Source organism: Anser cygnoides, chromosome 3 (genome assembly GCF_040182565.1).
Source record: "Anser cygnoides isolate HZ-2024a breed goose chromosome 3, Taihu_goose_T2T_genome, whole genome shotgun sequence".
NCBI lineage: Eukaryota > Metazoa > Chordata > Aves > Anseriformes > Anatidae > Anser > Anser cygnoides.
The window spans coordinates 26,839,187-26,853,732 of record NC_089875.1 but is presented as its reverse complement, the minus strand read 5'-3'; the positions used below and the strand labels follow the sequence as shown (position 1 = coordinate 26,853,732).

Genomic DNA, 14,546 nt, shown 5'->3' with positions numbered 1-14,546 from the left:
TGGGTAAAGTGCAGATTTTCTGTGTCACTTAGCTATTCCTTCCTCCCCAGAGTCTGCATTTGAGGTGTTTATAAAACAGAAGTTCCTGCTGCATACAGTGAGGATATATGACTAAAATTGGGCTACTTTGCTCCCAGGCACGGAAAAAATACCTTTACCTTTCAACCCCCTGAACTACAGAGCAGCAAAGCCAGGTTCTAGGAAGGAGGCAAGAGATGCAACTTATGTGCGTTAGTGCCTCTTCGTGTTTACTGAAATCATAAAGGTTCTCTTTCCATTTTTATGTTTAACATGAAAATTATCTTATGCTTATTGTGTTACCAGTAATCTGAAAAAAATAAAAATAAAAATAAAAATAAAAATAAAAATTACTTAGGGCATATTTTAAGAATATCTAAATCAAGGTTACCTAATAGTGGTGCTTTTTTTTTTTTTTTTTAAAAAAAAGTTTAAAAGGGTGGGGTTTTTGTTTGTTGTTGTTGTGCACTAAAGACAAGAAAGACAGAGAGTGACAAAAACATAGACCATAGTTCAATAAAGGTGGAAATCCCATCATTACCTCTCTCTCTATAACCTGGCATACAACTGAGAGGGGGATAATTGTTGCCCTTTGACTTCTGTGCTGGATGGTCTAGAAAGTTTAGTTGTGATTACCAGATGTGACATACACAGTGTCATCTATGTGGGTGTATATGCAAACATATGTTAGTAACCATTCCTTTAAAGCTCTTTGAACTCATAAAATGTAGGATACTGGTACAAAATATTAATATGTTCCATGCAAAGTAAAAATGCTATAAGTATGTCATTCAGGAGTTTTTTTCAGCTTTAGTAGAAATTAATATAGTTTAATTAAGCTGTGACTATGAGAGGAAATCACGAACATTCTTGAAATATGGTGTCTTTGCATCAATCCATTAGAGCACACAACCAAGGTAAATTCTGAGTGTCGCAGTGTAATTAACAAATCGTGGTGCTGCAATGTCCAAACAGGACAATCACGCAAATGAAATCATTGGCTGTCCCTGTTAGCAGTCAGTGTAAAACAGAATGAGATTACATTGGAAAACCACCAGAGATTGCACAATCCAGATTCTTCTACTTTGTATCACAACATGCTTTGGCTGCGCTGTGGGGTATATAAAATCATAGAATCGTAATCGTTAGAAAGATCATCTGGTCCAACCATTCCCCTACCACCAGTATCACCCACTAAACCACATCCCTAAGCATCACATCCAACCCTTCCTTAAACACCCCCAGGGACGGTGACTCCACCACCTCCCTGGGCGACCCGTTCCAATGTCTAATACGTGCATCCTTCACATTGCTCCAGTCACACTAGTGAAATTATTACAAGGATGAATTTATACTGATACATCTAATGCAAGAGGAAGTCAAAAGGGATGGAAAAAATAAACAATGTCCATTATTATGTGAAGTATTGTTTTAGTTATTAAATTATCTCTGTTAAAGAAATATCATTGACATAATGAAAAGCTTGAGTTCAGGAGTCTTGCAAGGACTTCTCTTAATTCCTCATCATTGCTCTCAGCAACTGTGTGTAATATATCAATTTTATCCCACATGGGGAATCATTACCCTTTGACTCTGAATTTGCAGAACAGAATTTAAGAGCTGCAGTCTGTTTCCCACATGATAGAAGACTAAATATTTCCATGAGGATTGCCTAGTCTGAGTGATATTTTTTGTCACTGCATTATAAAACTTTAAAAATATTGGGAACTTTTAATGTTCCACTGTGCTGAAGGCATCCCTTATGGATTTACTGAGGCGCCCCAGATCCTTTCATAGTCTTCCAGTCACACAACACAAAATAGTCAGTCTTCCTGTGCACGTCTAAAAATATTATTCACAGCTGTGTTTGGACACACATTTCAGGACTGTTATAACTGGGGCTGAATGTAGCTGCTGGTGGCTGCGACGTGGGTGGGAGGCTGTGCAGTAACGTAGCAATTTTCATCAGTAGACACGGGCAATACTTACGATAGACCCAACCCCATCTCATCCTGGTACGTCTGTGCTCAGCCACAAACGCCTTTATCGTAAGGGGAAATTCTCCCCTTCTCTTTCATCTTTATTTTTATTTTTTTCCCTAGGAAAATATGTATGGGATATAAGAAAGGTGCTCAAGTTAAAACATCTTCAGTCTTCAAAACCCAAGCAACACCAAGTGTGTCGACATCTAATAGCCTCAGAAACACACCCCAGCTCCTGCCCTCAGGCTGGGCTCTGTACTGTGCAGCACAATTCAAAACAGCAGTTTCCTCCAGTTCCCAAGACCCTTGGCCAATGGCCTCAAGATATCCTCATAAATACTTGAGAAAAATGAAAATAACTAAACAAAAATACATGAAGTCTAATGGTAAACTAATCAACTACTAGATCTCTGTAATTGATATTTTTTGAAGACTGCTTGCAATCAACACCAGAAGGTTGGAGGATTTTCCATACACAAGCTGAAAGTCCCATATAATAGGTTGTGTAGCCATTTTGTACCCCATTGCAAAGCATCTCATAACCTCTGCTGGAATCGACCATAACCATCAGGTTCTGAGGCCAGGTAGAGTACCTGAGCATGTGCTTACACTAGGCTAGAAAATTACACATTTCACTGCCTTGGGCTGTATGTCTTTTTCCTGGGCTTTACTACCAGAAACACTACCACAAATAAACTGCATAATGAACCAGACCAAGAGGCACATATAGGAACCAAAAGCAGCAGAGGTATAGGACACATCTTACCAAACCAGGAAAAAAATTCTTCAGATTTCAGACAGAGATCTAAGGACAGGAAGAAATCCCTTAAAGGGATATGTATGCCAAAGCTGCTACACGGTAGTCATCACCCCTTAGAAACCCTGGCCTTCATCAGACTTCCATGGGAGTTTCAAGTCCCTTCTTGGACTTAATTTTCCAACAATCACTAGCTACCTTTGTACAGACATCAGCATTATCAGCAGAGAGCTGATCTTCGGTATCAGTAATGCAATGCACTACCCCAATAATGGGAGGACAAAGATGTATTAGAGAGCATTTAGCATTTGTTTATGGAAGGCTCAGTTTCCTGAAAGCTGTAACTTAGCTGCTGGCAACTCTTTGTTGCTTTTTTTGACATCTACTGCGTATAGAAGTATTTCCTCCTCAAGAGAGATCTTAGGCCATAGAAACAAAAGTGATAGATAAATGGGAAAAAATAGCTGTAACATCGGAAGTTGAAACTATTGTATCACTTGTAACAATGTCCATAAAAAAAAAAAAAAGAAAAAAGAAAAAAAAAGCTTTTTATCATATACCCATTATTAAAATAAAAAAAAATAATCTGGGATCTATTTGATATCAGTTATGGGTGTCTGCCTGCTGGATTTCTACCCCATCATGTTTCCTGCTTGCTTTGCTTCCATGGAAGGGAAGGAAAAAAACTCTGTGAGCCCAGGGGAAATTCTGTGTATTCTCCAGACAGCTCTGCAAACACATTTAAATCCTGATCTACAGACGGAGTATAGGAGCACCTGAAAATGGAAAGGTTAACCAGATGTTCATTGTATTAGATTTTTTGTTTCTCTCTGTTTTTTTTTGTTTGTTTGTTTGTTTGTTTGTTTTTGTCAAATGGCTCGGGACAACCACTGCAAGCACAAAGGAAGCAGACCCCTCTCCCCACCCTCCCTTTTGGGGCACGCTGCAGAAAGATGTCCCCAGCCACAGCGTGGTTTCCCTGCATTCTGCCGCTGTGCCCTCTCTCCCACAGAAGGCAGCACCATTTCAGCCTGCTTGCTCTTTGATATCCAGTGGCATGCTCTCACACTAGATTGGTAGGCATCCCTTTTCATAATGAGCAGGTATGAAAAATAAAGTGACCTGGAACTTGCCTGACAAAAATGAATCAATAAATAGTTGTACTTGCATTGGAAAGGAAGCAATTAATCTACTCCACCACATACATTTATCTACGAAGGTAGGTCATAAAAGCGAATCAAACTTAGGATTTGCTTTCCGACCTTCTGTTCGGCTTTAGACTTACCTGTGTGCATTTCAAAACGTTGCCAGCCATGGTAGTAAAAACAGCAAGTGAGAGGTGATTGAAAAAGGTGTCACAGGACAGTCCTTTAAGACGGACATTGATGGGTGAAGTTACAGTCCATACATGGCATGTGAGCCTCTCATGCAGAACTTCCTCATCTTCCATCCCTCGGGTTCAGCATGTCCTGAGGAAAAGGACCTGAGATAAATAAGGGCTTCGAGTTCCTGCATGAGAGCCCTGGGGTCCCCACCTGCTTGCCAAAGGCAGGAGGCAGGGAGGGAGGGATCTTGGGGTACCTGAGACAGGCAGCACGAAGGTCTGGAAAGCCCAGAGGAGACATTCTTTTCCACAGCAAGGCATAACTCTGTAGAGGAAGCAACTGTTGGTTTTGCATAAGTGCAGACTAGTAACAATGCTTAAACCCAGTTTATGAATTTTGCATCACCATCAAAAGCAACTTTCATGAACCGTTACTATCAAGCAAGCCAAAGATACTCAGCATCTGTCCAACTGACTTCCAATATCTATGGTGTTGTACGTTTGGTTCCTTTTATAAATATACTTATTTCTGCTGCCTTTTGGACTTTGATTACGGACTAAATTATTTCCAGACATTGTCTCATAACCTTAATTGTGTGGTAACAGAACAATTAAGTTTATCTGTGACCCTCTTCCTTCTGACAGAAGCAAACTGTGGAGAGCTCAGGCTTCCCAGAATTCAACCTCAGCACAGAGGTTCTTTGCCAGATCCATGTCTGACATGATGAAAGATGATCTCTTCTAAAGCATCCAGCTCAGACAGTGGAAGAACAGCAAGATACAATAAAATATGAAAGTTTTTTTTTTCCTCATCTAGAGGCAAAAATGTAGACGAGGCACAATTCTAGCCACTCTTTACATTAATTTCATGCTCTTTTAGCTTGTCTTTCATAGAACAAATGCCTGTAAAATACAGAACACATACTTGTAAAAGCAATGGTTGTTAAAAGGGTAACATGACATGAGCCTAATCTGTCCTCTTTAATCAGCAGACAGAGCAAATGGGATATAACATGACTGTTTGCATCCTCTGTGGCTTGAGCTCAGAGAGAAAGCTGATACAGAACATTTTGCAGGGAAAAAAAAATTAAAACACAAAAAAACAAGACTTTTTATACACAAAGCATAGTTCTGTTATCAGGATGATTAAAGCCATTTACTGTAAAATAACAGCTTTCCAGATCCTCTCAGCATCCTGAACTCATTCTGCTGTTCTGTGGTAATTAGATGTGTTTCAAATGTTGTAAAATATAAGGCTGTTTATGGAAAGATGCTCTGCTAATCAAGATGTCTCAGAGTATTTGGTACAAGTTTTCACCTCTATTCCTTTTAACATGTGTCATGTAGGGGAGGTAATGGAGCTTTGCAAAAACATAACTAATACTTCTGCAACTGTAATTTGCTAGAGCTTAAACCAAAACATTTAACAGAAAATTCCATAAGAAAAAAAAGTAAAGATGGTTTGGTTGCCAAGAAAGTAAGAGGTCTGTATAAATTCTGATTGCAGGGACGTGCCTCTGTGTGTTTCTGAGTTCTGGTCCTCTGGGACATGTTGAGGAATGAGCACAAGTCTCCCACAGCCCAGAGAACAGTTCTGACCCAGCTCTTGGTATATACGTATATTAAAAAAGAGATAGAGAGAGAGCAGAGCTACCAGAATCAACAGTTTGTGATCTCACCCTTCATTTCTGTTGCTTTCCTGGCAAGTCAGAGTTTGCAAAGGGAGCTTTCTGGGGACTAAGTGGTCACCTGGTTTTTATTTAATTTCTCTATCAATTTTCTTTTTCCAGGGTTTCCTAGTTTGTGGGGCATCTAATTCTTGGTGCAAATGTAGTCATTGGTTATTGACTACATTTTATTTACTCTGCCCTTCATTTCATTGCCCTGATTCTCCCTACTAATGTAATCACAGTTGTTTTTCTGAAATGTGTTAAGGAGACAAGACATCCCCTTCCAAAACCTCTGCTTCCCAGCCCTTACCAGCTAGCTGTGTTGTCGCCTTGGAGCATACAGCATGACGGACTTTTGCTGCAGGGCCATGTCATCACCCAGGCCGTATTTCAGTCACTTTCTCAGATCATTGAATTCTTTTGGGAAGTTTCCATCTGCAGCTCAGAATTGCAGGTACATCTCCAGCCTCAGAAATGTGAGTTTTCGTTCTTGAGTTTTGACGATGCTTTTTGATAACCTTAATATTTTTAGACTATTTTTAAACATATACACATACACCCAACACTAAAACCCAAACTGATGATTTGGGCATTGATGTCAGAGCACTAAGGGCCCTCTCACTCCATGCCCAGCCTCCCCAAGTCCTCCTGCCAACCTGCCCGTGGACCAGGAGTCCTCTTTCGGCTCAGCTCAAGGCTGTGAGTCCCTGCCCTAGTGACACCACAGCAGTGCCTGACCCACCTCTGGCCCTGCCTCTCAGGTGGACCTCAGTCCTATACTGTGGGTAACCCGTCTCCAAGATGGACCCCTTCAACATACCCTATGGACGTGTTCCCCACTTTGTCGCTGGCTTGTCTCTCCTTTTGCTCCTGGCTGGGCTCCCTGCTCTAGACACCAGAGCGAGTTCATTCCCTCACCATGTCCAGGACAGCTGACAGACCTTATTACAGCAGTACCCTGTTGTTCTTGGATGTGGTGGGACTGCACCCAAGCGGTGATGGCATGGCTGTGCCATGGTCGACCTCAGCTTCTAGCTCCTCATGGTGCCTCGAGACACAAGCTGCAAGAGAAGGGAATGAAACCTGGAAATGACTTGGCATAAACATATGCATCACAGAAGGAGCTAATCAGTGGAGAAGAGCTAGGGACTGAAATATACCTTTTGAAGAGGCAAGACTTGATTAGCAGGGTGTACAAGCAGAAACTTCTCCAGAGGGTTTTTAATGGCACAATATAGATGTACATACATCCATGTACATGTACATGGTGGTTCTGCCTTCTCTAGAAATGAACAAAGCTATAAGTTTCAATGAAGTTTAGAGTTCTCTAAACCCAGTTAAGAGATGAATCTTTTCTGTGACAATTTCTGTGACAATTCTGTAGAAGTTTCTGCACAAACTCAAGGAGCACAAACTCAACCTGCAGGCATTGACCTGCTCTGTGGCCAAACCTGAGCATAGTCGACTGCCAGGCAAGAGAGGTACCTTCACAGTGAGAGCCAATTGAGAAAAAAACTGAGCACCTGCAGCAAACTACACAGTGTAGACAGCTCAAGCAAGATGACCTCAACAAGTCCCCTCTCCTCTTCACACGGCCATTAATCGACCTGGGTAGCATCCCATCAGAGACAGCTCGAGGAAGCTAGCAGTCGTGTCCAAGTGTCGCTGGAAGCTCTGAGTCCAGTTACATTAGGTATTTTATGAGTGAAGAAATCCATGGAATGGGCCTGCCAAAATAAATATCCACACCACATCCCAGGGCTTAAAAACAGATTTGTTCACAGTGACCATTTCTCTCAAGACTGAACAGAAAATTGCTGCCTTACAGTTCTCACCACATTAATGGCAAAAGGGAACAAATAGATACACAAGCAGGGAGAAAGTGGCTGATTAAAATTTTCAGCACTGTAAATAAGACATGCCTATAGAGGACGTGTTGAATTTGTAAAAGTGCATCACTTTCAGGTTTTCTGAATTACAAAGAGCTTGCATCAAGTAGATTAAGTCCATATTAGCAATAATCAATATTAAACTTGTAGGGTTGAGGCTACCATTGACAAAGGAATATCCTGTTCACATCTGAACATCAGAGTGGTTTGGAATATGATATATAAATTACTTACTGTTTTCTTTAGGTAATGCTGTAAATGTTGTTTCCCATAATATTTTGAGCTGACTTCTGTAAACTACTAATTTTTGTGCATCCTCTGGGTGGTAACATAAACATGAAGCCTTGGTTTTCTACAGTTTCAGGAAGTTACCAGCCAGATTTTCTAGGCTGAAGGCATGATAGGCATATCACTCAGTTCCTCCTTTGTTCTTATACCTTTTCTGAAGCATTAGCTACCAGTTACTTCAATAATACTGCACTGCATTTGATGGAGCTTGGCCTGATACATCTGTTCTAGCGTTTGAGTAATTTAAGGAAAATTAATTTCTGAAACAGGTATGTTATTCGGTCAGAAGAAGAGAGTTTTGAACATAATTTCTATGAAAGTGGAAAGCTTATAGTTTTTCTTCTAATTCAAAAGTTTACTTACCTTGACATTTTCACCAGAACAAGTATTTTTAACATGTCAGCATGGATTGAGACTATACAGCAATCTTAAACAGATATCTGAGAAAGAATGAAAAGAGAGCCAGAAAAGAAAGTCACAGAGGTGCATACATTTTCTAAAACAAAAATAAGTGGGGGGTGGGGGGAGGGAAGTTGGGGGTGATGGAAATGAGCTACAGGGACCATATTGTGGTTTCAGAAATACCAATATTGGCAATGTCTTCCCAATATGTTCCATTTGAGGGGGAAATATCATTGAAAGAACTATTTTGGGAATGGTTGCTGTTGTGATTTAGATAGAGATACTTTGATAGACTGGTGGCAAAAACATAAAAAAACACACTCGAGTTTGTTCATAATTAGAACTTCAGCTGATACACAGCTTGGACTGGGGTTTCAGCATGTATGTGCAGATGGACACTATATTCAGAGGGAGGAAATTCAAGCACAAAAAACTGTAGGAGGGTTAGTGTCATAGTGAGACAGCTTACATCAATGCTTTTTTCCTTTTTGCTGCCAAGACACACACACACTAATTTTACTGTTGCCCATATGGATAATTTCCTCTTTGAAAACCAAAATTAGTTCAGAGCAAAGAATAACAAACAATTTCAGGTAGCACACTAGAGATCTGCACCAAGAATATCAATGGATCAATACCATTTATCAATGACTATTGGGACATAAATGGCTCTGTCACATGGTCACAGAGGAAATCATGACCCAGAGTCTGTGTCAGTGAAACAAAATTATTTGTATTTAAACTAAATTATTTCTTCCACATCTATGATATTTGCAAGAGACAAACAGTGATCGTATCACCTTCCAGCTATATGGGAGTTGGGAAATTTCTCTACTTCTTTTTAAATGTTCTAGTGATGAAAAAAGGTTGATGAAAAAACACATTAAGTTACTTTGGTATTTTGGCAGACTGGTTTGGAACTTTCATAAGTCTTTTTATTTGATAAAATATTACTTTTTTTTTTTTTTTTTTTTTTAAACCTGGCATGTATAGTGCAGGAATGAGGGGCCTAACAACCTTCTATTTGTTCCATCACACATATCAGCTCTCTATTCTTATATGACTTTAATTTACCCATCAGTACAAAATGTTTGATTAAAATAGACATGGGTGGGTGGCACAAATTGTACTTAAAACAGCAATCTAAAATGGAGTTAAGAAAAATGATGTCCTTATGATTAATTGCAGTACTTCTTATTTGATGTGAACTACAAGTTAATGACTGCTTTTAAGATATTCTTATTACTTCTTCTTTACTTATTTGTCCACAAAGGCATTTGATTTTTTTTTTTAATCCTATTGAGTAACTGCTGTGAGTGGGACTTTATATAAACATACTTGACAAAAATAGAAGAATAGGATTTCTGTAGGAATGGGTTTCTTGAAGTGACAGATTCTGGCAGTGGTAGTCCAGCAAAGCAACCAAATGAGTACCTCAGCCTTTAATCGTTCTGCACTTTCACATAACTGATATTGGCACAAAAGCTCCATTCTGCAGACAGTGAGTGTTTAAATCATGGGACAATAGAGTTCAGTCAGTACTTTACATGAAAATGTACAAGCAAGCCGTTAACTAGATCTTCCAACATCTGTTTCCATCCCATGTCACTTTAAACACTTCTCTCCTCTGAATGATGCACAAATTAAATTAAGAGGTTTTTTTTTGGTTTTTTTTTTTTTTGGGGGGGGGGGGGGAGGTGAGGAGGAAGGAGGAGGGGAGCGGACAGAAATGGGGTGGTAGCCTGCCCATCAGCATCACATGGTATGGCAAAATTTATCTCACACCTTTTAATGCCAGGGCTGTCTGCAATGCCAGTGCTGTCTGCAAGCCTAGTACATGCTACCAGCAACACCAGGAGTGACTGTTGTTGAACACAAACAACAACACTCCTTCACTTTCCCAGGCACAAACAAACAAGCCAAATCATAATAAATCATATCTATGTTTCACCCTCAATAGTAACAAAAGTAACATGAATAATAGGTAGACAAAACAAGACGACCCAAGTTGTGTTTCTCTCCTGTTGTCCACAGACTGTTGGGAATCTCTGAAATACTTCTACAGAGGCTACAAATTAACTAAGAATAGCAAATTGCTTGTCCACAAGCTTACACCATTTGCATGGAGTCCACATATTTGCTTGAAAACTTTAGGAAAAGTGTTTGAAAACCACACCGGTAAGGCTTTTTCTTTTATGAGAGAGAGAGAGATCAGACAAGAAATATATATGTAAGGATAAATATAGGGGATTATGATATAGGGAAAAAATGGCTATCAAAACAATAGCATGTTGATCTTTATACAATTTATCTTCTTATCTTCTTAAGTCTGGGAAACCTAAAGCTGGGAACTTCTAGCCACAAAATTCTAGTCACAGAAGTCGTACATACTGGTGTAAAATAGATTAAATGTTGAAAAATGGTTTTAGAATCACTCCTTTGTGCAAGAAAGATTATTTTCTTCTCTCCTAAATTGATAAAATACAATTGTGTTTCCTTTCTGAGAATCAGTTTTGACTTCCATGTAACAAAATTTCACAGGAGACCTCCCACGCAAGATAAAGCACATGCCACATTGACCTCAGTGCTGCTCAGCAGCAAAATCCTGCCCACAAAATAGGAAAATATTGTGCACATTCCGTGCTGGAGCATCAGAGGTGTTTAGATTTAAGCCACACACTGAACTGTCAAAGAACAGCCAGGACTACATTTGTGCGATGCTGAAAGTTTGATGCCTAAACTCACACACCAGCCCTGCAGGATTCAGAAGCGCAGAAGCACACTGTTCATACCAGACATCAGTTCTGGCTGCTCTTTCTGGAGGTCTTATGCTGGGCTTGTGTTTGGCAGGTCCTGTGTTTGCATTGGGAAGCCACAGTAGAACCTGTGCTGGGACTGGTGTATTATCTACCTCAGAGTCAGTCAAGGGACATAGACCAATCAGTAGGAAATTCAGATTAGCCCTATTAACTCAGAACACGTTCAGGCCATCTCTTTTCTGTGCTCTAGCATCTGTAGACATGATAACATTTAACAGTTTCTGGGGGAAAGAATTCGCTGTATTAGGAGCAGCAATGAGAGGTAGGAGCTATTCCAAAGAGAAAAGTTGCAACTCCTAGAAGGTGAATGGGTAAACTGAGAAAATACTGGAGAAAGTACTTGAGGCTGACCATCAGCTGGTGGATTTTTCTGAATAAGAGAGGGGAAACAAGTAGTCTGAAGTGTAGAGGCCATGTGAGACAGAATTGATGTGGCAGGGTTCTAGATAGATAAGCAGAGAAATAAATAATGTAGAGATGGGAAGGAGCAAGGAAAACTGTTGAAGAGACTGCAGATGTCAGCAACTAGTTGAGTAGGAAAAAATGACAGAAAACATGACTCCAGATTGTAAAGGAAAGAAAAGGGGCCATAAGATATAGGAAACACGATAAGGACCACGGAGAGAAAGCAGTCTTCTCCTGTCCTCTGTTCAGATATTCGTGTTCTGCATTAGGAGCAGGAGAATGTCATCTCATTCAGCTCTCACCAAAGTCCTGTCTATTTGGCTTACACACACCCCTACCTTCTCTGTCTCTCTCTCATTTCTGTTGAATCACTGGTAATGGAAAAGCGCATCTTACTCTGGTATGTCCGATAAAGCTAAATCGAAAGAGTTGCTTTCTTCCTTCTTTTCAGAGATTAATATTCCCTAGTGAATAAGCCTGTATCCTGTTAGTGTTCAGTTCAGTTCAATATCGGATGGCACAGCAGGTTATATATGCTGTCCTTCAAGTCCTGCCTAAAGCTTCTGTCATTATCTGCCCTCTGAGCAACATCACTGCCCTTCAGGGGCCCCTTCATTCTTCACCCACTCCTGAAGAGAAATCACACTTTTAGCAAATCTTGCAAACACCATGAAATGGCAGCAAAAGGACTTGCATACACATTTTAAAAATAAATAGAATTGCTTGACCATAATTAAACACATCGCGGTGTATAGTCTTCCTCTTGTTCACCGAGCTTGTATTTTTTGAGTCTGAAATAAATTCACCACTCTTCAGTTTGCAAGAAAATTGGTGGCAGTTTTCAATATAATGCTCTGCTCTTGTGACCTGCATGTCACAGTCATTTGTGAAATTCTTCCCTTTGCCAGAATTTTAATCCATAACACTTTATTCATTATTAAATCATCCTAAAAAATATCATCAGCTAAAATTAAGCTTTGGGAAGCAGAAGAAATGGCTGCAAGTCTCCACATTTTATCAGTCTTAATTTTCTTCCCTCCCAGTCTCACAATCCTCCTTCCATTTGTTCCAGTAGTTCACTTATCAGCTCCCTGAGGGGACCACAGACTAGGCACTGCTTATCTCTTTACCACAAATGTGACATTACTTAAAGTACAAGCCTGAACAATGATATCAGTCACTTTGTTTTCCTCTCCCTTTCTTTGCTAATCCACAGTACTAATTCAGCCCACTTGCTTGCACTTGATATTCACTGAAATAAACAGTTAACAAATACAAGCTGTTTTCTGTGCTTTTTTAATAACCAGAATAAGTATCTCCTGCTAGATCATGATGAATTTCAAACTATTTGGCTATGTAAGAGAAGAGAGTTTAAATATTTTTTAATCATCTTTCATGGCAAATGCAGCATTTGACCAGTAAACTTGAGAGCAAAGGCTGACAGCTGGGCTTGTGGCAGAGTAACCTCTTCTCCACTGGGATTACTGGCAGGGCTGCTGAAGAGGCCAAGTTAGAAAACACTCCCACACTGAATATCTGCCCCAGGATGCTAAATCAGAATGCTTACTCCCAAACATAATGCTTTCTGCCAAGATTAGGCAGATGATTTCAACTTACAAGGTCAGGTTAGTAAGTCATCATCAGTAAAGGACTACAACACCCTGACTTCAAGGACCAGATGGTAAAATAGAGAAAAGTTTGGAAGATCATGATTACTCACCACCAAAAATTATGAGGTAAGTATTTACAAAAAGTATAGATTTTGATTAAACTGTTATACTGCAGCTTGCAATGAAGAAAAAAAAAATCTGTCTACTGAGAAATGCTGTCAATGAAGAGCATGTTGAAAAAGAGCTGATCAATACTCAGGTGTTTTATCTTCAGATCCCTAGAAAAATTGTTTTGTCCAATCACTGTACTTTGAGTCATGCACTTAGAAGGCATGTTTAAATAGCTAATCCTTAACAGATTAAATATTTTCTATTGTGACTCACCTGATGTTTGCAGAGGACCTGTAAAAAATAATCATGTTCCTTCAGAGCCCCTGATGAAACACTTTTCACGTGGGAGATAGGTCGCTGATAAGTGCATCCTACCTGGAGCAAAAACCAGAATATATACGGAAATGAAGGCCTTTGAAATATGTTCAACACAGCATCTACCCTCAGTAACAAATTTTACGTTGGGTCTTCTGATTCTTAGCTTTCTGGGTAAGGGATAATACCTCTTCTCTGTGGTTGTAGCAGTCAGCACAAACAACTTATTTGACATCAAAATTGGCGTTGAGAGCTAACACAAGAAAGTATTTATTATTATTGAGTAACCTGGAAAACACAGCTACAAAACAATAAAATTCCGGGTGAGCAGGGGAGAAAGTGCCTGCCTACACCCACTTACAGAACACTTCAGAAGTGATCAAATTTTTAATCCATTCCTGAAAAACAGTTGGAAACAACAGTTATCAGCCCAGAAGAAGGCTTCAGCTTGCCCTGACAGCCCTTGTCCAAGGCTGGAGCTGTGGATGCTGGATGCACCCTGCTGCTACCTCACTAGCAGAAGATATAGGGAAAGGCAGCGTGGTTCCTGATGATGAAAATGAAGGCCAACAGCAAACCTAAGAAGCTACCAATGTTTAGAAGAACCACATCAGCTGCCCAGATCAGTCTAGGAACTCTTACAGCTCTGAAGACCTGGATTACCAGATTTCTTGCATACATCTTAGTTTTTGACCCCAGATTTCATATCTTAATGTCTTTTTCCACATTTCCCTGAAATACATGCTATTTTCAAAAAGTTTAGGACTGATTTGTGAATTTATCAAATAATATTTTAATAACAATAATTGTTAAATGTAATTTCAATATAAAAATTAATTTTAAATGTAAAATAAATATTAATTTTAATATTTGAAAATAATATTTTTGAACTGTAAGAGAGTTCAGAATGAGTCAACTGCTCACAGTTACCAATACAGTATAAACAACCACATAAA

The 14,546-nt window shown here is 39.6% G+C and overlaps 1 long non-coding RNA gene across 2 annotated transcripts in view; it reads right to left on the bottom strand.

The window, feature by feature from the left end:
* LOC106031637 (uncharacterized) overlaps positions 1-14,248 on the bottom strand; it is a 69,867-nt gene extending 55,619 nt beyond the window's left edge. The window contains exons 1-6 of one of the 2 annotated variants that reach the window (XR_010830140.1): positions 13,549-14,248; positions 8,292-8,368; positions 7,275-7,478; positions 6,062-6,812; positions 4,339-4,406; positions 4,043-4,226 (exon numbers count right to left, since the gene is read on the bottom strand). This is a non-coding gene — a long non-coding RNA (uncharacterized lncRNA). The remainder of the gene's footprint in view (positions 1-4,042; positions 4,227-4,338; positions 4,407-6,061; positions 6,813-7,274; positions 7,479-8,291; positions 8,369-13,548) is intronic. The other variant, XR_010830141.1, reaches the window with a different exon arrangement.
* Positions 14,249-14,546: the final 298 nt, after the last annotated feature.